Raw genomic sequence first — 24,028 nt, 5'->3', positions numbered from 1 at the left:
TGGAGCACTTAGAAACAGTTTGTCAAGTTTCTAGTGATGCTTTTTTTAGGAAAATATATTCTTGGAGTTGGGGAAGTGATGAAAGAGATGTTCACAGCATGAGTCTAGTGTCCATTAGACAAGATTAGCAGGATATTGTCAGGCAGGTATTACTAGTGTTCCCTTATGGTGTTGGGAGAATCATGGTTCTGGGTGCAGGCTTTGCCCCCACTAGAGGTCTGTCCATCCAGGGCTGACACAACAGGTGACACCTTGGTTCCTTGGCAACTACAGGTGGGGACATGTCCCACAGCCTATCCCAGCACACTCATTCCGCCACTGGCCCTCCTGACATGTCCCAGCCAAGCGCAACTGAGCCAATAGCTGTCAGTTTTGCTGTTACACACATGGCTCTGCATAACAACCAGGAGCTGACAGGAACTGTCAGTTTTCACTGTGAGCAGAAAAGGCACTGAAGCCGTCTATCTGCCGATATAAGACAACAGCGTGTTGGATTTCACTTCAGCCTCTTTGTCATGAGGGCTGGAAACGGCTAATACTGCTTAATGTGATGAGGTGGGACCACACATTAATGATGATTTCCGTAGAAAACTGAGTCTTCACTGTGAACAGATAAGTTTAGTCCATTTCCCTTTTTCCTGCACTCAAAATAACAAATGCAAGTGGGGTGGATACCTAACTGTGAGAGAACAAACCCATGTGGTTTCTTGAATGACTTAGCTTACCTATATAGTTGAAACCATGATGATTTCATTCAAGAAAGTGACTGAGAACTGCGAATATATGCCATTCACTGTTTCTAAACAATATATGCTAGTCATGTTTCTGTAAGACTTGTGAGGTGTTGGGGTGTTTGCTGGCATGGATGTTAGGGTGAGCATTTGTACTGAAAAGGCTGATTTTTCTGAGATTGATTCAAAAGTGCTGTTACTCATACAGCTTCCAGAAGGAATGAAGGGCATTTACTTTGTGCAGTTTACTTTGAAATGATAAGTAGATGTTTGTCTTGCACGGTGCTCAGGTTGTGAATTGGCTTGTGTGTCAGCATTATGGGGCTTATTGCCAGCTTTGCAAGGTGAAATAGTTTGCTGATTTCCTTGGACGTTTTCAGTGATGCCCAGAGTAGCAGTTAGTTGCTTGTTCAATCGATCCCTCCTCCCTTAAGTGGTTCCTGGTTAAGAGAGGCTTTTTATGATTGTCTGCTGTGTGACTTGAGACACTTTTTGTCAGCCAGAACCAGCTGGAGTCTGTGTGCTTGTATGAAATAATTTATTCATGCAGGATAATGCTCCTTAACATTTAACAGGTGATGAACGTGACATAAATTTCCTTCTTCCTTTTAATTTTTCCCTTTCCTCTTCCAATGTGCAAACAGGCAGGCTGTGGTACTCTAAATAGTAAGTAATTTTTGGCCATCTGTCAAAAGGAAATTTCAATACAAATTTAAATTAATGATGCCTGAAATTTTTTACAGCTCCTCTAAAAGCCTCTAATGTGCAGAAAATTCTGAATCTGCTGGTAGTAATTAGTGTAGCATGTAATGAGGATATGGGCAATGTTATACAGCCCCAGTGTAACGTTTTGATATGGTAGCAAAATTTTGATTTATATAAGGTTGTGCCTGGGTTTAATTGTGAGAGACACTTTAAAGTGTTTTCTTGCTGATATAGATTATTAAGCAGAGTGGATTTTAAAATAGCTCATGATGTGTAAATTTATGCTTTAGTGTGCAATTCAGGTAACAAAGGTCCAGTACACATTACTACAAAGAAAGGAATTTGGCTGAAATGACCCATTTCTTGCCACTGTTTACAGTGCTTTGGATTTGCTGGGCAGTTTTCTTACTGAAACTTGCTGTCTCTAGCTGTGCTAGCTCTGACTCTCCTCTTAGTTCAGGCTGGGGAAAAGGCAGTTCACATCACTCTACCAGACATGACATGTTACGCCTGATCCTGCCCAGCACTTCCTCTGAGTAGTTCACTGCTGAAACTGAGTAGTCACCTTCAGGTAACATGAGATTGTCAGGAGCTGTTCCTAAATAATAGATCAGCATTGACACAGCAAGCTCTGTGGAGAAGGGCATCTTTAGGAGGTCTTTGATTTCTTCTTGGATCCAGTCCTCCAAATTCTTTGCAAAGTTTGAGGTATGGGAAAATTCTAAACGCAGTAAACTGGGTCATGGGAGTGCTCTTTGTGCAGTGGCAAGGCTGTGGAGCAGACAAAAGGAAGGGAAGGGTGGCATGTGCCAGGGCTGTGCTCAAAGTGCAGCCCTGGCTTAAGGGCTCTGAGGGAATACAATGTGTTTAGACAGAAAGACAAACAGCTCTGCAGTAAACCAAACAGCTTTTCATGGAGGACTTGGTGTGTCTCCTTTTCAAAGCCATTAAACTTCTTTTTTTAAAAGAGGAAAAAAAAAAGGGAAAAGGATTATTATTTTAAGAGGATTCTTTCTTGCAAATTGCACTTGTACAATTTTTTGTAGTTTTTTTCCACCTCCTGTGAGAACTCTTGGTGTAGGAGACATAGCCTTCTTTCCAGCCCCAGTATCGTCTCTGGGACAAATGTGGCAAAAGTTTCTCTGGTGCTTCACAAGTTCCTTTTCTAATACATTCCCTTGGGAGAAGCTATGGAAACATCTTGTGTAAAAAAGCTCCACCTGACAGAAAGTAGTGTAGTGCTGGCACTCTCTGCCCATAACTCAGTGCAGCAAATGGAATGAAGGAGCTCCCAGATGGTGGCCAGGCTGTGTGCCTGCCAGAGGTAGCCTGGATGTCCCTGAGCAGATTGTTCAAGAACGTTAGAGTCTCCTGAAACATGTGAATTCACACACAAGATCCAACATGTGTAACTTTTTATCTTTTCTAGTGTAGATATCTTATTCTTTATATGCCTGTTATGCACTGCCTTTCTCTTGGGGTTGGTTGGTTTGTTTCTTTGGGTTGTTTTTTGGTTGTTGGGGTTTTTTCCTTTATCTGATTTTTAAATTATTTGGGGCAGAGACTATGCCTATAGTAAGACTTGCCAAGGCAGTGAAACCTTTTTTCATTTTGATCTGTTTCAGCAGTAACAAGTGCCAGTAATTGAAAATTGCAGTCTTGTGACAGGAATAAAACAGTTTGAGATTCCTCTGGGGGGAAAAAAAGAATTTTAGAAGAAAGATCTGAAATAATGCATCAAATGGAGCTTTAGGGTGGATTTCTGGCCAACATACTGGTGAATTGGGAGAAGTCTGTCAGGGCAAATTGAGGTGAATTTAGAAATAAAATTACTTTTGCCTTAATCTGTGTGAAAGCTAATAATTACATATGTGGGTGATATAGGGAAAGTGAATGGATGCGTTTCCCACATTCCATTTACATTTGTGGTAGCAGGTGCTCCAGTGCTTCTCAAGCTTTTAGCCACTATTAAGTGTTTAGACCTCTTTTCATTTAGTTGTGAGTAGGCTGCTTACTCCTGAATCTGTGAGTAACCTGATGCTTGGAGGAGTTGTGTGAATGCACTTCTGGAAAGTACAAGATACTTTAAAATAAAAATGCCCCAACATGTACTATAAGACTTCTGGATATTACCAAATGTAATTAGGTTGCTGACTTTGTTCTTCTGATAGAGGAACACCACATAAGCTGCTGTTATGTATTCTATGGATTTTGTCCTAATTGTCAGGTTTCTTTTAATTGAACTTCCTCTAGAAGTCTGAGTGTCCTGCCAAATGTCTCTGCATTCAGTGTCTAATAAACAAGCCAAAAAATGTGGTTACTTGTTACAAACTTAAAGAAATTTGCAAAATTTATTTCCTGATCATTTTGTTATTTCGCCAATTAATCACCATTCAGCTAAAAAGCACTTCACAGGCTTGTTAAAATCCAGACATTTCACACTCACATCATGGATTCTGTTTGTACCTTTTGCCGTTCAGGAATGAAGAATTGCATTTATTTTGCTTTCTCTTATGATGAAGCGGTAGTTTTAAACAGAGCAGATTTGAACTACACTCTCTGCAACAGGTGTGTTTTTGATGTTCGTGGGTGTTTTGGGGGTAGCATTACCAAATAATAATGAGTAACTTCTGTTGGCTTCTGATACAGTAATTTTTTCAGTATTAATTCATATCTGCCTCTGGGTGTGTAAGCTGTGCCGAATGTAACAGGTGCCCTAATTCCAGAAAATGTGTTGTAATTGTTTGTTTGTGGAACAGATGAATAAATATCTGTGGGGCATAGCTGGTCCTCAGGTGGTGAACGTGAGTGGATTAATGATGTGATTGAGTGCGACATGCTTGTTTGTTGCAGTCTCGTCCAGTAACTGTCTGCTGAAGCAGAACAAATATTAATTAGCTAGGTCCTGTTTGTTGTCTCAGTCTATCTTATGGAGATGATTTTTTGGCACTGCTTTTTTTTCTTGATAATCTTTTCATGGCTGAACATGTAGTATGTCATTCAAGCCTTGTGGTTTTTAAAAGGAACATGAAACTAAACCTCAGGTGTGTATCTCCCTGCTGTGTTTTTGTCTTCTTTCCTCCCTCCCCCACCCCAACTGAGTTTTAAATTTCTTTCATTTGTGCAGTTTCACATCTTTAGTCTTTTTCAGGAGGTCATCTGGGAAGTTTAATTTAGTGTAGAGTACTCATATTCATATGAAAGTGACAGCATATAATCTGGCATCAAAGAATTAGCTGCTTCTGCTAGTTTTGATGGCTTCACCTCTTTTACCCAATAGCTTCCTGCCCACTTCTGTCTATTAATGGCACACTGTCCTCTTATCTTACAGCTTTCTGCACGTTACCATAGGGTGATTTTTACTCTGTGGTGTGCCCACATTTGGTCAAATTCCCATAGTGCATCCCACTGTCAAACTTACATATTGCCACTTGGTGATTTAGGGTAACTCAGATATTCTTTCTCCAGATGCTCTCCTCACCCAGAAGGCAAATACATACATGGGCTGTAATTTCTAACCTGAGCAGTCATGTCTAATTATTTCCATGGCAACAGACTGTGATGTTGATAACACAGGATTATGATTTCACATAATGGAGTCGGAAGAGGAAGTTTGCTGGAATGAGGAGGTGGGTGGAAAGGTCTCCAGTGCGAAGGCTTTGACAATATAATAGCTGGGAGAAGAGAAGTAAAGGGAGGAAATTTATTTGTTTATTCTGTCTCTTCAAGTTCTCCGTATTGTAAGCATGCAATTAAAACCATACTTTACATGCTGCTAATTAATGTCTTACACTAGTTTACTCATGGTGGATGAGTTGGAATGAGGACCACATTTGCAGGTCAAGTTACATAGGTGTTTGTCAATGTAATGGGAGAAAATAAACAACACATATCAATTTTTGTCAAAAGTGGGACACAGGCTAGGTTTTTGCCTTAGAGATTTCTGCTGGTGCTGTGATTTTTTCCCTTTTTTTCTTTTTGAGTATGTAACATTTTGATTTTGTCTTTAAAACCCTTAGGTCCAAAGTAACTTGAAACATCCCTTATTTTTACATGAATCAACGGATTCCTTGGGCATGCAGATTATCTGCTAAAGGGAGAGAAGGAGTGCACCTTCTGGATTCAGTGACATGTATGACATACATTGGAAGTTTCTGTCATATGGGTGAAGTCACTGAATGCTAATAGTATATTTGTATTTGTATTGCTCTTATCTCTGTTCTGGCACTGGTAAAGGAGCACATTCGTAGTCCAAGATGATTAGGTTGATTTTAGAATAAGTTTAGGGAAATGGGTAGTCTGACTGATATGCAAGTTGTTATGCAACATTGTTGAGTGCAACATGAACTACAAAGTTTTAGTTGTGCTTTGAGGGGAAAAAGCAATTAGACTGGCCAGCAGGAATTGGCCATTGAGGGAAGTTTGCAGGAAAATTGCACTGTTTCCTGCCTCTCTTTGGTACAGCTCTAATTGAGTCGAATAGTTAATTAAATATCTAAAGCTCGATTAGCCTATTCTGCATAGCAATTTGAAAAGTTCTGTCTTTTCTTAATCGACATTTGGCCTTTTGAAGAACAAAAAAATTGGAAATGCTAATGTTTTTCATCCAACTAAGGGAAGAAAATAAAAATGTCTCCATAGCAACAAAGCTTCTTTCTACATGGTTTCCTAAAATACGCCTGAACCAGAAGCAGATGCCTGATTTGAGAATCTTGCCTTCTTCAATGTAAACAAATAACTTATAGGCAGGTGTTGGAAATAATATGGAAATCCTATTAAAGAGCCCTGGGTTCCTGTCAGTCAGGAAGCCCCTGCCACAAAGGAGTTGGTTGTCTGAATAAAGGAGGCAGAGTAAATTCTCATTAGGCTTTAGCTTTTCCCAGGAAATTATTGTCTCTGCATGCTCTTTCTCCTGCAAGTCTGAATGCAAGCCGTTTCTTCTACTGATCCCTTCTGCCTCTCTTCTGCTGGATTAGTGCTTGATGTCAGTGGCGGCTGTTGCTGCTTGGGGCACTGTGTCATCTGTGATTTTAACCCCTGTTACCTCCTGCCTGCAGCCCTGCCTTGACTGGTGAGAGGACAGCTAAGGGAGATACCTGACACTGAGAGGAAGGGAAGTTCTCTATGTGAATTTATAAATTTTGGTAAAGGTTTTGGCATGGATGGTTTGCTGGTGTCATGTACTGGGCTTTCAAACAAAAGTGTGTTTTTTCATGTGTCATGTGGCTAGAAGGTTGATGAAATGGTCTTGATTCTTTTTAATCTTCTTTTGAAGAAAGTACCTTTGAGAAAAGGTACTTGCCGTCACTTATCTGTTAGTCTAGTGTGACACCTTTGCATTTGCACTTTCTGATGTCAATTTTGTCCCCAGGCATGGCTGTACTGAGGTCTGCCCTACAACAGCTTATCTGCCACCTTACCTGCGGGCTGTAAACTTCAGTGCAGGGCAGATGGGAACAGGTGCTGAGGACATGCTTTGTATGGGTCTTCTAAGCTGGAAACAGAGATGATGTGTTTGCCTCCTCACATCCTGTGTCTGCATTCCTTGTCATGCCAGACATAGTGGTGCTCTTAATAACACTCTGAGGGTTAAATGTGGATAAACACAAAACAAGGCTTCTGAAAAGCCTGAAGATTATCATGCAGCATTTCTCGGACTATAGCCCCCGAGACGCACTTCATAAAGCCAATAAAGCGCACGCTGGTGGTCTCCTGTTGCCCTGGCAACGGACCACAGGGCACCGTGTGTGTGAAATGCATGAACATCTGCGAATTAATCTTTTTAAGTTTGTTCTTTCCTTGGCACCAGTGGAGCTGTGGTGGCTGGTAGCAACAGGGCCAGAGCTGGAGGGTACCCCAGGGATGCCCCAAGCTCCTGGCAGAGGGGGTGGAGCCAGATCCTTCCCCAGCAGTGCTTCCCACAATGAAGGGATTGAAGGAATTCAGCTTGATGTCATTTTTTTTCTGAGACGCTGTTAACTTGCATTTGGGTGCATGAGGGGAAGAAATTTAAAAAGTATTTTTCCTAAGCTGAGGTATTGTTTGGCTTGTCAGTCTTACATGAAAAAATAATCCAAGAGGAAAACTGAAGTAAACTCCTGTGTGCACACAACATTTTTACTGGACTTCACCACTCATGTGCTTCACTGTCACAAGACTGTAGAAGAAACAGAACTTGAGGGGTAGAAAGTCTCACAGAAATCGTAAAATGGAGATGTGTAGCAAAAGTCAGCAATGTGGCAGTTGACCCTGGCAAGGGGCCCAGCCACAGTCGTGCTTAAGAGATGCAGATCCTGGAGATGGTATTTTCCATTGCCTCCTGAAGGAATTACAGAGATCACTAGTGCAGGGGTTATTGACTTCCTGTCGGTTTCCTGTTAGGTGCTTGGTGTTCTCTTCCTTTGCCTTCTGCCACCCTCACCCCTGCTGCAGTGCACCAGGGTACGGGTTTCATGTCTCGTTCCAGAAGCTGTGCTGGCTGTTGGCTCTGATTGCTGGCTGCCAGCTCAGGGCTTGTCCCAACTTTCCACGAAGTCTCAGGGAGGACTGTAGGGGGAACACTGTGAATGTTTTATCATCAGCAATTGCAGGATGCAATCAATGTTTTAATGAAGTATTGGGAGTGAAATGCCACTTTAATCTGCTAATTGCATTAAAAGGACAGCAGATTACTCTTCTTTTTCATCTGCAAATTTAACAAAGAGTACCAAGGAGCTTTTAAGTGAGGTATAGCAGCCAGTCCAGTGCTACTTGTTTGCATACGAATATTATTAGGCACAGCTGCACCTTTGTTTTTCTGCCACTCAAAAGGCGATGAATACAGCTGTGGGAGTGTTCTTAATGCATACTTATGAATAAGTGGGGCAGAGGGGTAGGAGAAGGAAAATATTCAACATGAATTGTTCCTTTTTTCCATTAACCGGGTGAGCTGTCTATCATAGATTCACCATACAGAGAAGCTGGCATGTTTCAAGCCACTATATTGTTTGAAAGAGAGCATACAGTATTTTCTTTGCTATATTCATTTTGACAGATCAAAATAAACAATAACACTGGTTTTGCTAGCAGGGTCCTGCTTTGTCAGACTGGCATGTTCTGCAGAGCTGCAGTGCAGGAATATGGAAAAAAGTCCAGGAGAGGTGTCTCTCTCCCAGTTACAGTGACCCCCAGAAGGGTTTTCTTCAGTTGTGTGTGGTTTGTGTTTGGCACAGACCACACACAGCATAAAACTCTTCAGCTGCAGCAGTGTATTCCTGAGTCCTTTTCTCTTTTTATTATATTAACAAAGTGGACTGACTGTATGGAAATCATTAGTTACATTGACTTGAAAAGCCAGTGCTGACCTAAATAACAGAAAGCTTTGCCTTGTGATATTCCAATACCAGGCATTAGGAAATCATTGTATCTGGCTTGTAGTAATTGTACCTGTGTGTTTATATTTCTTCTTTCTCCCTGATACATTTGTTGAAGCCATATCTGTAGATTCGATACTTCTGTCTCACCTCTACATTTCTTTTAAAAATATCAAACTGCAGTTTATTTTAGCCCTGGAAGAAATTAATGTTTTGCTTTTCTTCCCTGCTTTGAGAAAAGTTTTGAGCCATGACCTCCAACTACTATTTTGTAATGAGCCTTGCTGTCCAATACTGCAGTTATTGGAAGAATTCAGTGTCTGAATAATTTAAAAATAATCTCTTTAAAATCAACTACAGTAAGCATTGTGAGGTTAGAGAAACCTTCTGTTATTTCCTTGCAGTGCCGTATTTTTCTGAGTGCCTTGTCAGTATATATAATTGACGTGAGAGTAGCAAAGGGACCCCACCTTAAGTATAAAGGCATCTGTCCATGATCAGTTTGTTGCCCTTAGAAAAAGTAGTGTGTGCTCACGATCTAGGGTAGCCTAAAAGCTTTGTATCACACTGCAGGAGTTTGAAAGCAGTAAAGTTATTTTACAGACCTGTAGGACTCTGGTGTGCTTTTATGAAGGTTTTCTGGTTAACAGCGTTACCTTCAGCTCTGGCGAAGGCTGGGGATGCCGTTTTTCTACACTTCTTCCTGTTCTGCTGGATGAGGAACAGGAGACACCATCAAAAATTGTGATGTTATCTCTCTTTCCCATTCTGTCTAGAGTATCTAGCATCAGACTGTTTCTAGTGTATCTAGCATCAGAGGTTTATCCCATTTAATCTGCATAAGTCACAACTCTTTTGATACGAGGTGTTTTCTGTTGTACAGTACCTCTGTTGTGTCTTTGCTTTCTGTGGACCTTAAGCAGTTTTAAATCCTGCAAATGACTATAACAGTCCTGCTAATAATAATAAACAGACTTAGTGTTGTAAATAGCAATAACCTGATTTTTAATAGTAAATCTAACGGAAGTTTTCCACCAAGTAGTGTAGGGCTGTAGTGGGTACTAACAGCTGTGGTGATCACAGCGTGATGGAGCTGCTGCTATTTAGTAGAGAAATGTTTCGTGATTGTTTTGGACAGAAAGAGGAAGAAAACTTTATTTGATAGAAGAAGTCTCTCATGTTGACAACACACAACACCAGATTGCTACAGTGCAATCACTGCAAAGCCGCATGTTTTGCAAACAAAATATGTTGCAGATTCTAATTATAAAAACAAAAATATGTTCTTTAATTTGACATACATAGAGAATTTCTCTTACTCTTTTTCTAAGCCTTAAAACTGCCAGGAATCCTCTCTGGAATACTAGTTGCTCAGCATGTGCAACTGTTACTGTAGATGTCAAGAATAAAATATTCATAAGTGTATTTGATGTTGTATTCTGGCTCAAGATACATATCTGTCCAACACTGCACTGTGATGTATATGTAAACTGGTCATAGGAAAAACATTTGTTCATATCCGGGGTTGTTCTTGCCAGTAATGAGATTAAATCAAAATAATCACCATTTGTTACTTAATTTGCCCATTTTCTTAAAGTTTGCTAAAAGTTTAAAAATAATACATTAATGTAATGGAGCAATTGTGACAAAAGCCAGCAAAATCGGGGAAGCTCACATCTGAAGGTGGCTGTTTCCCATATTTAAATGGCAATTAAAGTAAAACATGTAATGGATTCTATGCAGTAAGACTGCTTTGTCCTGCTCTTTGAAACTGTAAACATGAACCTGTGTGAAACCTCTGGAAGAAGGTGAGTGAACATTTGGATTGTGTCAAATGAACTTGGGGGGCAGTAGAGGAAGAGAGATATGTGCGAATAAATGATGTTGCCTCTCTGCATCCACATGACTAGCTACTGTGCTTATTTTTACCTACACTTTATATACTCTCTGGAGAGAACTCTTTTATAATTTGCATGAAAAAAAGGAAGAAAAATTGTACACAACCTTGATTGTGCTGTATAGAGATCAAGCAGCTAGTAAATTGATGCATGCCTAACACTTGTATGTTAGAAGCTGTGTGTTCTTTATATCAGAAGCAAGGTGTTAGAAGGCGTTAATCCTCTAAACATGAGTGCTTTTCAAGATCACAGGTTACCATTGCCCTCTCTTACGTCAGTGTGCCTTATGTTCCCTTTTCTCCTGTAGGACATCTGGTGGTTCCATGGAAATATTTGAAGAGCCATCGTTTAGCAGTTTGAAGGGAAAGCCTTGAATAATTCACATAACAAATGATTAGGCAAGCACTTGTCTATCTAACTGAATTATTCTGCATGTTTGCTGAAGCAGTTAAGCAGCAGAACAGCATTTTCTTCTCTGGAGGCTTTACAGTGGTAGTATTGACCCACCTAGTTATTGGGTTTCAGCCTTTTGTTGACACTGTTGTAAATGAAAGCAGTCTGGACAGGCACTGAGCAGCTGGGCTGGATAATTGTGAAGGATTCATGCTTGATGCTGTTACCCTCAGTGTTTATAGTGGGTTGTTTGCTTTGACTTTTGTTGAGCTGTTGACAAAAGCATTAGATACAAATGGGAACAAATAAAGTGGTGAGATGCCAGGAGGGCTTGGCAGAAATGATGATTTTCATTCCAACTTAAATGGCAAATGTCGGCACTTGTCTGGATGGGTAAAGGAAGGTGTATTCAGCATTTATGTGCTTTTCCCTCCCCTTTCCCTTTCTTTCCTTACTGCTAAATAGTTTTTGGCAATCAGGTGAATAAAAACAGAGCAGAGGCAATTTCACCATTACCTTAACTCCTTGGCACTACGTTTTTGAAGCTCTCTCTGACTGTGGATGTCTTGCTGGGAAAATCCAGTTCCCGAAATGAAAGGATTAAGTATATAAAGGGAAGGGGAGAAAAAAAAAAAAAAACAGAAAAGGATGGGGGTATAGAAGGGCTAGAGATGAGGAAAGAGAGGCTTAAATAGAACAGTATACACTAAGTAGTATAGCCAGCAAAATTGAAGTCATTTACTGGAACACTTTTAATTTGGTTTAAACAAAATACTCTTTTGTATATTCAAATGGGGAGTAGCTCAGCTGTTGTGAAGCCAGAAAATTAATGGTATTTTTAGTGAAATAGCAAACGCATGTCAACAACATAGCTGTGGATGATAATGTTGGCATTTTATTCATGAGGAATTATCAATGCAGGTTACTGGACAACATAGTGTGACTGGAATGATTGAGCACAGGGGGGAAGCAGCTGTCCTTCTGTAAAACAATTTCATTTTACATTTATTCAAGAAGAGAAGGAGACAGAAAGAAAGCATTTAAAAAAATATATCTGAGATACCTATCCTTGTGGTTTCTGGGTCCCAGAGACTAACCTGTTGACCTCTGTCTGACACATAGTTTTCTGGCTATCCTTCTTTTCAAGTCTTTCTTGAGGGATGGCAGAGAATAGATGCAGAAAAATATCATCACATTAGAATATCTTTGCTGAAAAGGTAGTTTTGGCCCTGGAGGAGCTCCAGGCTTACTCTAGCCATCACTGGCACTTGAGTTTTGTGCCTGAGTATTGTTTGCTTGGGACCCATAATGCATCTAATGTGTTGTGAAATATGGTTATGCTGGCTGGTTGTGGAGCAAGTTAGCATATGATCTGGAAGGTCTTGCCACTTGGCAGGAGAGATGCTTTGTGTTTATTATATTGACTGCAGTTTTCTTGTAGTGATCAACTTCAAGGTGTTGTGCAGGTCAGCTGCAAAGTGGCAAGTCAAGTTCACAGGGGTGAAGACACCACTGCCGTGGAAGAAGGCGGCACTGTTCAGTAGTGCTGTCTGAAGGCATACAAAGGTATTCCTTGCTGGTATCTGAGGTAGCCACAGGGTTTTGGGGTACCAGCAGTGTGGTATGCAAGGTATTTTTTGTTGCCTGCCTTCATGGATCTTCAAGTTGTCCTAAAATCAAACGCCATAGTAGCCAGGTAATCATGGTATTTATGGGCCCATTTTGAGTAATCATCTGTAAGTGTTTTCATTACTCACCTTTGTTATGGTTGCCATATTTTTCCTGCTCTCATCACGATAAGAAAAGACGGGAAGCACAAAAAGAGATAAGGAAGAAATTGCCTTTTACTGCTGTCACTGCTAACATGCAGGATGTTTGTTGTGTTAAACCCTGTTGACATCAGCAAGAAGTGTTTTGCCCAGATGTTAAATACTGTGAGATCAGGCCTAAATTTGTTGTTAATTCTACAAATATCAAAACAAAGGGTAGAAATACCAAGCTATTTCTAGCAAACCTATTTAGGACTGGTGTTACTGTACATATCAGTTTGTGCATGATGAATCCCCAATTCTTTTCTCTTTGGAAATACACATAACAGTTCTAAAGGGAGCTAAAGGTATTATGATAGCAAATTTCAACCTCGATTGAAGGTAAAATGAGGACTTTTTGAAATGCAGGTACTTAAAGCCCAATCAAAACAAATATATTCCATAACCATGTTTGAACAGCATTTGGAAAATACAGTTTTGGATCGCGTAAATTGTATGAGAATTCACAAAAACTAACTTGTGAATGTTCTGTGGCATTACCTTACTTTTTTTAGACGCACTTGGATAGTTTTGTGTTTTCATGTGAAATGAAACTTAGTTACACAGAGTTAGCTCGTTAGGGTAATCTGCTTTGCCTGCTGATCTGTAAGAAGTTTTGCCCCAAGTTTGCTTGGAGTTTCACAGAGTTTGGACCAGGAAACAAGAAGAAGGTGCTTCTGGAATGAATTTGCATTGAAGTTACAGTAGTTTTGAGTGGAGCAAGGAGGGAAAGAACTGGTGTACTACATAGGCTGAGATTGAATTGGACTTACTCAAGTCACAAAGTGATTATGCATCGTGGGGCAGCATTTTTCTGCACTGTCTGGTGTGAGATAGTACACAGCTGGAGTTCTAAGCTGGCCAGATAGGAATAATAGTGAATGTGGGAAAGAACATTCAGTAATAGGAAACACTAAAATAAGATGGAAATAACAGTATAGCAGATAGATGAAGCCCTAAATCAGTGGTGCACATCCTTCAGCCACAGAAGGTCTTAACTGGCAGCTTGCCATGAACCAGTGGGCTGCACTATTTTGAATATAATTTATATTGGATTATAATCAGAAAAGCACAGACAGTGTTTGTTTTTCATACTTAAGTAGTGCTTTAAGTGCAAACATTGCATAGCAAAAAACCATAAAAGACACTGTACCTGGTGGGTTATAGTAAACAAAGTGATGATGGAAAGACTGGCTCTGCATTTCTGCAGAAATCAGGGCGGTTCATCTGACATCTGGCTGTCTTTGGGAAATTTTACACATTCTGAAGTAGGGGCTTTAGGTTCTCACAATTTGGCTGATGAGTTTTAAATACAATGGAGAAATACTTCCTCTTTTACATTTCTTATGTCTGAGTCATACAGATTTATGCAAACTAAGAATTGGCTAAAGTTCTATGTTTGTATAGTTTCTGGAGTTTAGTACAGGTACTCTGTTACAGCAATTGGATTGCTCTAATCTTCTAGTTGTGTTTTCACTGATAGAAGGAATATTGATTACTCCTTCCTCATTTTTAAATTTCAGTCTAGCATATGTAATAGATCCATTTTGGTGATATCGGAGAACCTCTAAATCTTCAATCCATGAATCCTCACAACAACCCTGTAAGGGAAAGAAACACTCTCTAGACTTCTGAAATTACCCTGCTTTTTGAGGCATGAAGAGGAATTAATTGACTTCATGTGATCAGACAAAAGAGCAGACTACTAAACCTACATTACCAAAATACAAGCTGTTTTCCAACCCCACTTTTAATTTTTAGCTCAAGCATCAATGTTACTTTGTGATCCGTCTGTACCTAATTCTTCCTTTTGAAACCTTGCAATGGTTTTGAGTCCTGTTCTTGGCAAGTACTTGCATACTTCTAGTTTGACCATTTAGTCCTTTTGAGCTACTTCCAGTTTCATTTGACTGTCTAATTTCTGCATGTTTTTGCAGAAGACAAGCTTTGGTTGAATTTTTCATCCTTCCTTCAAGCTTGATTACACTGTGTTTCTGTGGCTCCTTCCACAGCAGGTTGTTGGACACAGGACTGAAAGGGATACTGAGCATGTTTTCAGATCATACAAAACTGGGAGGAGTTGTTGACTCCCTCGAGGGGAGGGAGGCCCTGCAGAGAGACCTCAACAAACTGGAGGACTGGGTAATCACCAGCCACATGAAGTTCAACAGCGGAAAGTGCTGGACCCTGCATCTGGGATGGGCCAACCCTGGATGTATGGACAGACTGGGAAATGAGATGCTGTAAGCAGTGCCATGGAAAGGCACCTGGGGGTCCTGGCAAGTTGAACATGGGTCAGCAGTGCCCTGGCAGCCAGGAGGGCCAACCCTGTCCTGGGGTGCATCAGGCACAGCATCACCAGCCAGGCAAGGGAGGGAATTGTTTTGCTCTGCTCTGAGCTGGGGCAGCCTCACCTCCAGTGCTGGGGGCTGGTTTGGGCTACAGAATATGAGACAGACATTAAACTGTTAGAGAGCATTTAAAGGAGGCCAGTGAGGATGGTGAAGGGCCTTTGAGGTGAAGCCATATGAGCAGTGGCTGAGGTCACTTGGTCTGTTCAGCCTGGAGAAAAGGAGACTGAGGGGAGCCCTCATTGCAATTACAACTTCCTCATGAGAGGAAGAGGAAGGGAAGTCACTGATCTCTTCTCTTTGGTGACCAGTGACAGAACCTGAGGGAACGGCCTGAAGTGACAGGGGAGGTTTATGTTGGCTGTTAGGAAGAGGTTCTTCTTGCAGTGGGTGGTTGGGCACTGGAACAGCTCACCAGGAAAATGGTCACAGCACCAAGCCTGACAAAGTTCAAGAAGCATTTAGTGTGTGCTCTCTGGCACATGGTGTGACCCTTGAGGGCGGTGCTGTGCGAGGTCAGGAGTTGGACCCGATTATCCTTGTGAGTGTCTTCCAACTCACCATATTCTGTGATTCTGTGATATGTAGCTGAATCAGCAGAAGCCACGGCACTGTTGGGAGGTTCCTGGCAAAGGGAGTTTGTGTTTGATTGTGTTGCTCACCCTGGGCTAACCAGCTGTCACACAGCATATATACACTATGTAACAAAGAACAGCGCTGAAGCCCCAGGGTTAATGTTAGCCCCTCTTAGGGCCACACCACCCACCAGCAGCAGTGGCTCTAGACATCCCGGCACTATGCCTGAACTCTTCCTCTGTGTTACTTCCAGCCTAGGGCCACACAGGCAAGGCTCTGCCACTTTCTGTGCATGGAGCAAGATTGTTCAGCTGCAGATAAGGATTTTGGGCATTGTGCTCCACTGACTGTTAGCAAGGTGCCCAGCAAGCCCAGCTGCTGCACAGCTGGAAGACTCTTCCAGACTTCCTGCAAGGCTGCTGGAGGGGAGCAGCCCTAGAGGTGGATGTGGGAATGTGATTTTTGTCAGTAGTGAAAGTGCCCAGTGGGGAGAGCATACAGGCAGGGAAGAAGGATTTCCATCATGGGCTGGATACAGTTGTGCCTGCTGTGAAAGAGTTTGTTACACTTTCTTACTGTAAAGGCTCCTTCTGGTGCTCTAGGTGTCTTTAAATGAAAATCTGCATTTTCTGTCAGAACTAAAGTCTATGCACAGTGAGCATTCTGTTGGTATTATCTGTCACAACAAATAATGAAAGCTTGTCCTGCACTTGAACCCTGTAATATGAAAGGGGCAAGGAAAGGCAGTGAAATGAAGGGGGACAGACTAGATAAGTTCAGAATCTGTCCCCATGTTCGCAGGAAACAGTAGTGAAGACCCACTTTAAAATTCAAGGTTTTCTATCTTAAAACAGGACTTAGCCCATTACCAAGAATAAGCAAGGTTGCAGTGCAAGGAAACTCAAGCAGCTCAGATATTGCTCAGTAAACAGTGGTGTGACTTCCAGCTCAGCGTCTTAAGTTCTGGCTAAAGACATGCAGGCAGTGCTCTGTGTACTCAATGTAAAGCCCCACTCACTCTTCAAATTTGAAGATGATGTGTGCAGAGATCATCATTGTAGTCAAGCCTTGCATTAGGAAACACTTTGTTAGGTATTCTGAGCAGTGCCTTGAAAAGGAATGATCTTGGTAAGCTGTTATGGAGAAGAAATGCACTGACAAACTATTGTAATTTGAGATTTAGTAACTTCCCAACAGAGAAGCCCATTTTATAAGTCACCCCATGTGTTCATCTCAGCTCCTTTTAACCTTCTCACCTGGATCACTGTTTACAACTAAATTCATTCTTGACTGTGCATAAGATCAAGCTGCCTATTTAGGTGTCCTTTAAAATGGGGGTGTTGGTTTTTGCTGTACTCCAAAGCAAGTAAAAAAATGCATGTCTGCACTGTTTCACCCAGTCAGTGGGTGCCTAAAGGAAATTATATGTATTGAAGGAGCCTGTGGAGGCTCTCCCTTAACCCTGTAATTCCAGCTTTTATAGTGCTTCTTGGGCCTTTGATCTCCACACTCCTAATTGGCTCACAGGGAGATTATTTACAGTCAACAAGAAAAGTACATTGAACTTGTCATTTTAATAAACTTGTTACTTGCCAGCTTCTCCAGAGACATCCCACATGGAAATAAACATCTTTCCTTTTGTTTTATAAATGAATTTTTAAAATGGTTTCCTGGAACCTTGATTAAATATAAGGTCTTTGCAGATCTAAATCCACACCATAAGTATTGCTTGGAAACATGCTTGGTGTTCTTTAACATGTACTTAATGCTAGATTAGAGAACATAAGACTTTTTTTTAGTCCCCTGTTTCCACCAGCTCATTTCTAAACTATTTAAAATAAAGAGCCTGAGCATGTATGGTATTTTAAAAACCTTTCACATGAGATTTTTAAAACAGATCAATTTCAGTATTAGAGTGTTAGCAATTCATCAAAGGAAAATTCAATTCAGGATTGTGTAACTGTAATAATAATGTATTATATCCGTCTTGAAAATTATTTTAACAGTAGAGTTGAACCTAGTGAATTACATAATTCAGGAGCATTTGCCAGAATGCTGTTTTAGGAATATTACTGTAGTCTTCCCTTAAAAGCAAGTGGAAAGATGAATCGTATTATGAAGCACTTAAATGAGAGACAAGAGTCTTCAGAAATTACCTAAAATAACTAATTTGAATAGAATAGAAGGTCATGTGCGTGCATACCAAGTTAATCACATTTAACTACTTGGCAGAGTGCAGGGGGAGTACAAGAGGGAGATTTTTGCTTTTCCTTTTCTCTAACCTGAATTAAAAATGTATTGGCTACTCATTGCTAACATCAAAACATTTCCAGCTAGCCTGAAGTCAGTATTTGATTGTGCTTTTAACATTTTAAAAATAAACAGTGAGACCTATCTAATATAAATAATGGAATGCCCAGAGAAGTAGAAGCTACTGCTGCTTCTCTTGGCAAAGCTCTGTGATGTTCAGGAGTTGTAATGCATCTAAAATTCTGGCAGAAAGGACCATGTGTTTTATTTTTTCAGTCTTCAAAAGTAGGTGTTACACTTATGATGTGCTATTATATACTGATGTAACTGCTTTAAGGATGACTGCAGAATCTGTGTTCCCACCCCTCCCCCATCTATTCCACTTAGCAGAGTTCATTAGTGAAGAATGAAACTGAGGACCATTATTTTTGCAGTAGGCTGAGGTCCAGATTCAGAATAGTGCACAGTAGGCATCTAAAGTTCAGCACATACATACATTCCACTGATTTCTTTTTCTGCTTTGTGACTTCCATAAGATCAAAGTGTGTGTCTCAAATCTGGCATCTGCTCAAGTGCTTTCCTGAATAGGAAATGGGATAATTTCCTGAACAAGGGTCTTGGGAACATGAGTAAGTGAGGGTAGATGAAGTGAGGCAGATATAATGGGCTAGGATATTATTCGGGCAGAGAGGAGAAAAGTAGCACTCAAAGATTTTTTTATGGAAGATACTTTTAATAGATGGTTAAGAGAATGTTTTGTTTCAGAATCAGCATGACATGGAATCTGCAAACATTTAATAGCACCCAGTTATGTTTTATTCACACACCCAGTTAAGAGTTTGGTTGGATAAGAAATTCTGTTTTCAGTGGACACTTACCAGTGTCTGTGGCTTCCTAAATTGTGTAGGGTACTAAAAAAACCCAGAAAATAAATCAGGTCTTCAGAAGCCACACAAAACCTAATGGAGAAGAGAGGACCAAATTGGTAATCTCTTGCTTAATACTGGAGAAAAACATATGAATGTGTTTCTGCTAACAGAAGCAGTCAGGATGTGGAGTGAGTGTTTCTGTTGAATTTTAGGGGGCTTTTTGTAATCATGGTAGCATTTTGAAGGCTGTTTTTTTCCCCATCACTTTTCTACTGATCAAATCAGGAACAAATATGATTACGAACGGGGATAAGGGAGATAACTAGTCATAACATGTAGAAAGAGATCATCAGTTCCATTTGTGAATTATTCAGTTAAAACAACAATTTGCTTTGTCTTCTTATCATCTCCTAGGCCACCTCTGCAGCAAGACAACTATAAAATCCTTTAGAGACAAACAAGCAGAAGGGAAGAAAATGAAAGCGTTTTTCCCTGGAGGCTTGGTACATATGGATAGATTGGAAGGGAGCAGAAATGTGAAGGCTCAAAACTGATGTCTTTGCCATGAATATAGCCTTTGTTAGATAGAATCAAAACTGAAAATGTAGGATACTGGGGCACAGTAGCTGATGGAGGGAAGCTAAATTGAGTGTCTTGTGGGACTGTCTTCAGATGTGATCTCTGTGGTTTTAAAGCAACAAAAAAAAAAAAAAACGCACATTAGCAGTAGGTTAGATCCTTCTGGTCAAAATGGAGAATAGATAGGGAATGTAAGTCCCAGGAGAAAGTTGTTAGGACCTGCCTCATGAAAACTGAATCTACTAAAATATCCCTGGAGAAAGCAACACTTAAGGTCTGATCATTTTGCTGCTTGAACATGGAAAATTTAGGGGGTGTAGATGTGTGTATTTTTTACCTCCTAACTTTTGTTGCCAGTACTGAAGGGATTTTTATAAACCTTGTGCCTTGAGATGCTGCAGGAAAGTGTTTGCATTCAACTTGGCTCTGTGCCTTACAGTCCATTTCAATCACTTTGCAAAGTGGAAGGATAACAGTTCTTCTATGGTGCTTGGTCTGAAAAGAGGACTCTGAGCGAAACCCAGTTATTCTTCAGAGGGATTTCCTGATTCTTGCAGGAAAAGAGTGTAAGCATACTGACACAAGCCTTTAATGGTTATCATAAAACATTCCCTCTGTAGTGTTTTATAGAATTCTGAAAACTAACCAAGTATCCTTGTGTATTCTGTTTGAATGCAGTTGCTGTGAAAAAATAATTAGTGTTGATATTCTGGAGATATGTTGGATGTTGGGAATTTTTATGCATGTCCGTCATTGGCTTTTGAAGAACAGTAATGGAGTGCTGCTGCTTTTCCTTGCCTCATGGCATGTCAGTGATTCAAAACCTGTAACACAGACTGGTGGCTATTCTTCTCTCTCTCTCTTTCATGATGGTGAGCCCACAATTAAATTGCTGTATTGAATGCTTCAGCTAGATGAGCTTTTTCTCTTACTCTGTGATTACATGCTTTCCCTTGCTCTTTCTGCCTAGTTAACTGCCCATAGTCTCTATTCTCTGTTTGTGTTTCTGTTTTGTTAGAGCTGCTCAAATTGTTTCAGGTCTCTGCTAAAGGAAATAGCATGAAAGATCAGTAATTGGAACCCCAAATAAATATTTGAGGAGAGGAGGACTATAGTTTCACATTTCCTTGGCACTGCTCAATTCCTCAGGTTTCCGAAGATATTTACCCTGAATTTCTGTAACTTTGATGACCTTCGACCCTTCCCTTTGAATAACTCTGATTTCAGTTACAGTAACATTTAGAGGCTTGCAGTCTTTGATGACCAACATGCAGGTGTGTCTTAGATTTTCACACTTTCTAAAATGCCAGTGGGACATTTTCCTCTGGTAGCATCTCCGGGCTTGTGGTGGTGGAACACTTCTCCTTTCTGGAATCATTAGGGTTGATATTCCTTTGCAGACTGCATAAGCCCTGGGGCTCACCTATGCTATTGTCTATAGCAGTTGCAATTTGTACCTTATCAGCTTCTTACAAATCTTTTCACCCCATCCAATTTACCTACTCTGCTATGTTCTGAAGCATGTATTGTTATTTTAGGGTCTGGTCAAGGGAGGAGATAGAATCACAGGGTGGTGAATGGAGAGAATGGATCAAGTGAATTTCTCTGTAGATTGAGTGGGGGTGGATGTTTGACAGTGCCCAGGTTGTCTCACTGTCAATTAAATTCAATGTTAATGAGTAGCAAAATGTGGGTGAGAACAGACTTCCTAGTAAATGTAATATTGTGAACTTGGAGGCTTCTGTAAACCTATCAGAAATGTTTAACTCTTTTTCCTGCCATCTGTTTCTTTTTCTTTTGTTCCCTTCTGAAACCAAGTCCTGTTCAAACTGTTCTGCTTTACCAAAGGGTGCTTGTTCCTCTTTGCACATTTGATTTCACTATCTTAATGTGCCTTTGCTAGGATATACCTTAACCTAAACCTGGCCTTCCTTTTTCCACTTTCATCTGTGTTCTTCTGCTGCTCCACTGCTTGTCTTAAAGCTGCATTAGTTATCCCCATCCTTTGACCCTCACAGTGTCAAGTAGTGATTAGGCCTTATGCATGTTATGTCCTTCAGCCAATGATCAGTGGAGAAGCTGTATTTTAAAGGATTTATTGCAAAAATCCATCTGCAAAAGACTAGCTATCAAACCTGACCATTGCTTTAAACATCTACTTTGTCACTAGTATGAACCTGTACACCAGGAGGAGCCAGAGAAGCATTATCACATGCTGATAGGATTATACATCAAAATTGCTAGGTATCTTGAACTATTGCTGTGTGGCCCTCTCAGCTTTTCCAGCAACTTGATAAGAATATACTGAAATACGACTGGAATTAATGTGTGCAACTGTAGTAGTTTATTGCTTCGTTTTATCACCCATTTCATAGCATCTAGACTTTAATGTTTTTAATTAGCTCAGATTAAGTGCTCCAGTGGTAGCACCAATGGCAAGCAGGTCACTAGTGTAAACAGTTACATGGGCATTTTTATGAAGTTACACACACATATACATAATAAACACACAAATCTATATTTCTCTTGACGTAACACTTATGAGAATGCTTAGATTTTGAAGACTGCCGACCCTGCATATTCTCTTTTTTCTGGACTTTTTTATGGTCTTCTCATTGCTCTTGCAGGCAGCACTGCACATCCAGACTTTGATGTTTTTTTATGGCACTCTTATCCTCTAATTAACTTCATTCATTTTGCAATTAGTGAAGTTAATTAGTGGTTAAAAATGCTATATAAAACTTCAAAGTTTGCATTTTAATCATAGTTTATATTAAAAATACTTGTCACACGCTTGATGCAGTTAGCTCAGACCAGGTCATGTGATATTAAAACCAGCTTTGTTCTGTATCTTTCCTAGCTAGTCAGTTGCATTTTTCACTGACAATTTCTGAGGCTTTTTCTGGAATCAGAAAATGCAGCCATAGAGAAAAGGCAGTGAGTAAGATTTAACAAAAGGGTTTTTTTTTAGGTTGGGCAAGCAGAGAGACAAGTTTGGAAAAGGGGGACTTGAAAATATTAAAGAAGTCCACCATGACCAGTGAGTGACACATGTGGGATTGACACTTGCCTGCCAGCATCCTCTGATGAACCATTTTTGGTAGTGCTGTGGTCCTGGTTGTACTGCCTGACTGTGTCAGCCTGATCATGACCCACTACATAAACCTTAAGGTCAGGGCATGGTAAAATCTGCTTGTCTAAGGGCTGCAGAGAGTGTGTGTTGAAAAATTGAAGCAAAGAGGACGAAATGTCCATCCATGCAGATACTAGGATGTAGTAATAATAATAATAACATTGCCAGCAACAAAATGGCTGTGTGAGTGTGGGTGACTTCAGGAGGTAGAGTTACTATGCAGATGCTCCATTATGGTATCTGTAGATCAACCCACAACATTTCACACCATATTCCTGAGTTTAATCAAAGTAATGCTTCTCTGCATATAGATGTATCTAAATGAATTCATTTTTTAAACAGGTAGACTGGTGTTACCTTAGAGCCCTTATGCTTGCTGTGTGGGAGCCCTTGGCTGCAGTTTCCTCCCTGAGCACGTGGTCTTCTGGGCTGTATTTACACTGCCTCTTTTTCTTCTGCCCTGGCATCACCTATCTGGTGGGACATCTCCCACCTCATGCCAGAGCAATCTTCATCTCACCCTTAGGGTGCCAGAAGTCTTAACCCTAATTTCTTACTTTCTTTTTTTTTTTTTTCACCTCTGATATAAGCTTACAGTCTTAGGCAGCTTAGTGCTCCAAGTCCAAACCTAGGGCAGTGCCTGAGTACAAGTTCCAGTGCTGTTACTTCCATCTACAACATTGGCATCGGCCAACACAAAGCAGCATTACTGCCTGGTCATTTCACTGTGATGCGTATTGTATCCATTTTTATAGTTTCTTTTATACTTTCAACAGTCTTTATAACAGCAATAATGTCATTCAGATAATTATACTGTAATTGACCTTAGTGTTGAGCATCCTTGGCTTTTACTGCAGTTTGCTTAATACTTCAGTATGGTCAATTATCTTGTAATTCCCACTTTGTTGGGAATTATTGTTTTAATTATTCCACTCCAAATACATCATTTTGGCATAGTAGTAAGGGTACACTGGGGAATGGTCATACTCGTGAATGCTTTAAAGAGTTACCAGCTTTAACGTGTAGGAAGGCTTTTCATCTTGTCATCTCTAGTCATTACTTTTAACACTGATTTCATTTAATTATCACTTAGTGTGCTCAGGCCAGGTCTTATCTGGAGAAGTCAGCATATGGGGAGTTGAGGCTTGCAGCTGGGTGGCTGTACAATTTGATTTATGATTTGCACACTGATTGCTGCCACATTACAGTGTGAGCTGCATATGTTGATACAGCTAAATTCCAGTAAAAGGTGGGGGTAAAACAGTGATGGTTTTTTTTCCCCCCCTAGCAATTATCCCAAACAGACAGTGAGTATGTGGGTAAGAATTTTATGGCTGCATAGGAGGCTTGTGTGGCTCTCTGGATACTGGTTTAATTTGCACC

General features: G+C 40.4%; 1 protein-coding gene across 3 annotated transcripts in view; it reads left to right on the top strand.

Annotated features, from left to right (window-relative positions):
- The window catches only part of LOC128822023 (transducin-like enhancer protein 4), a 96,941-nt gene that overhangs the window by 55,344 nt on the left and 17,569 nt on the right, over nucleotides 1-24,028 (top strand). The gene's annotated exons all lie outside the window — the stretch shown is intronic.

This window comes from Vidua macroura, chromosome Z (genome assembly GCF_024509145.1).
Source record: "Vidua macroura isolate BioBank_ID:100142 chromosome Z, ASM2450914v1, whole genome shotgun sequence".
NCBI classification, from domain to species: domain Eukaryota; kingdom Metazoa; phylum Chordata; class Aves; order Passeriformes; family Viduidae; genus Vidua; species Vidua macroura.
This window is presented reverse-complemented; position numbering and strand designations above follow the sequence as displayed.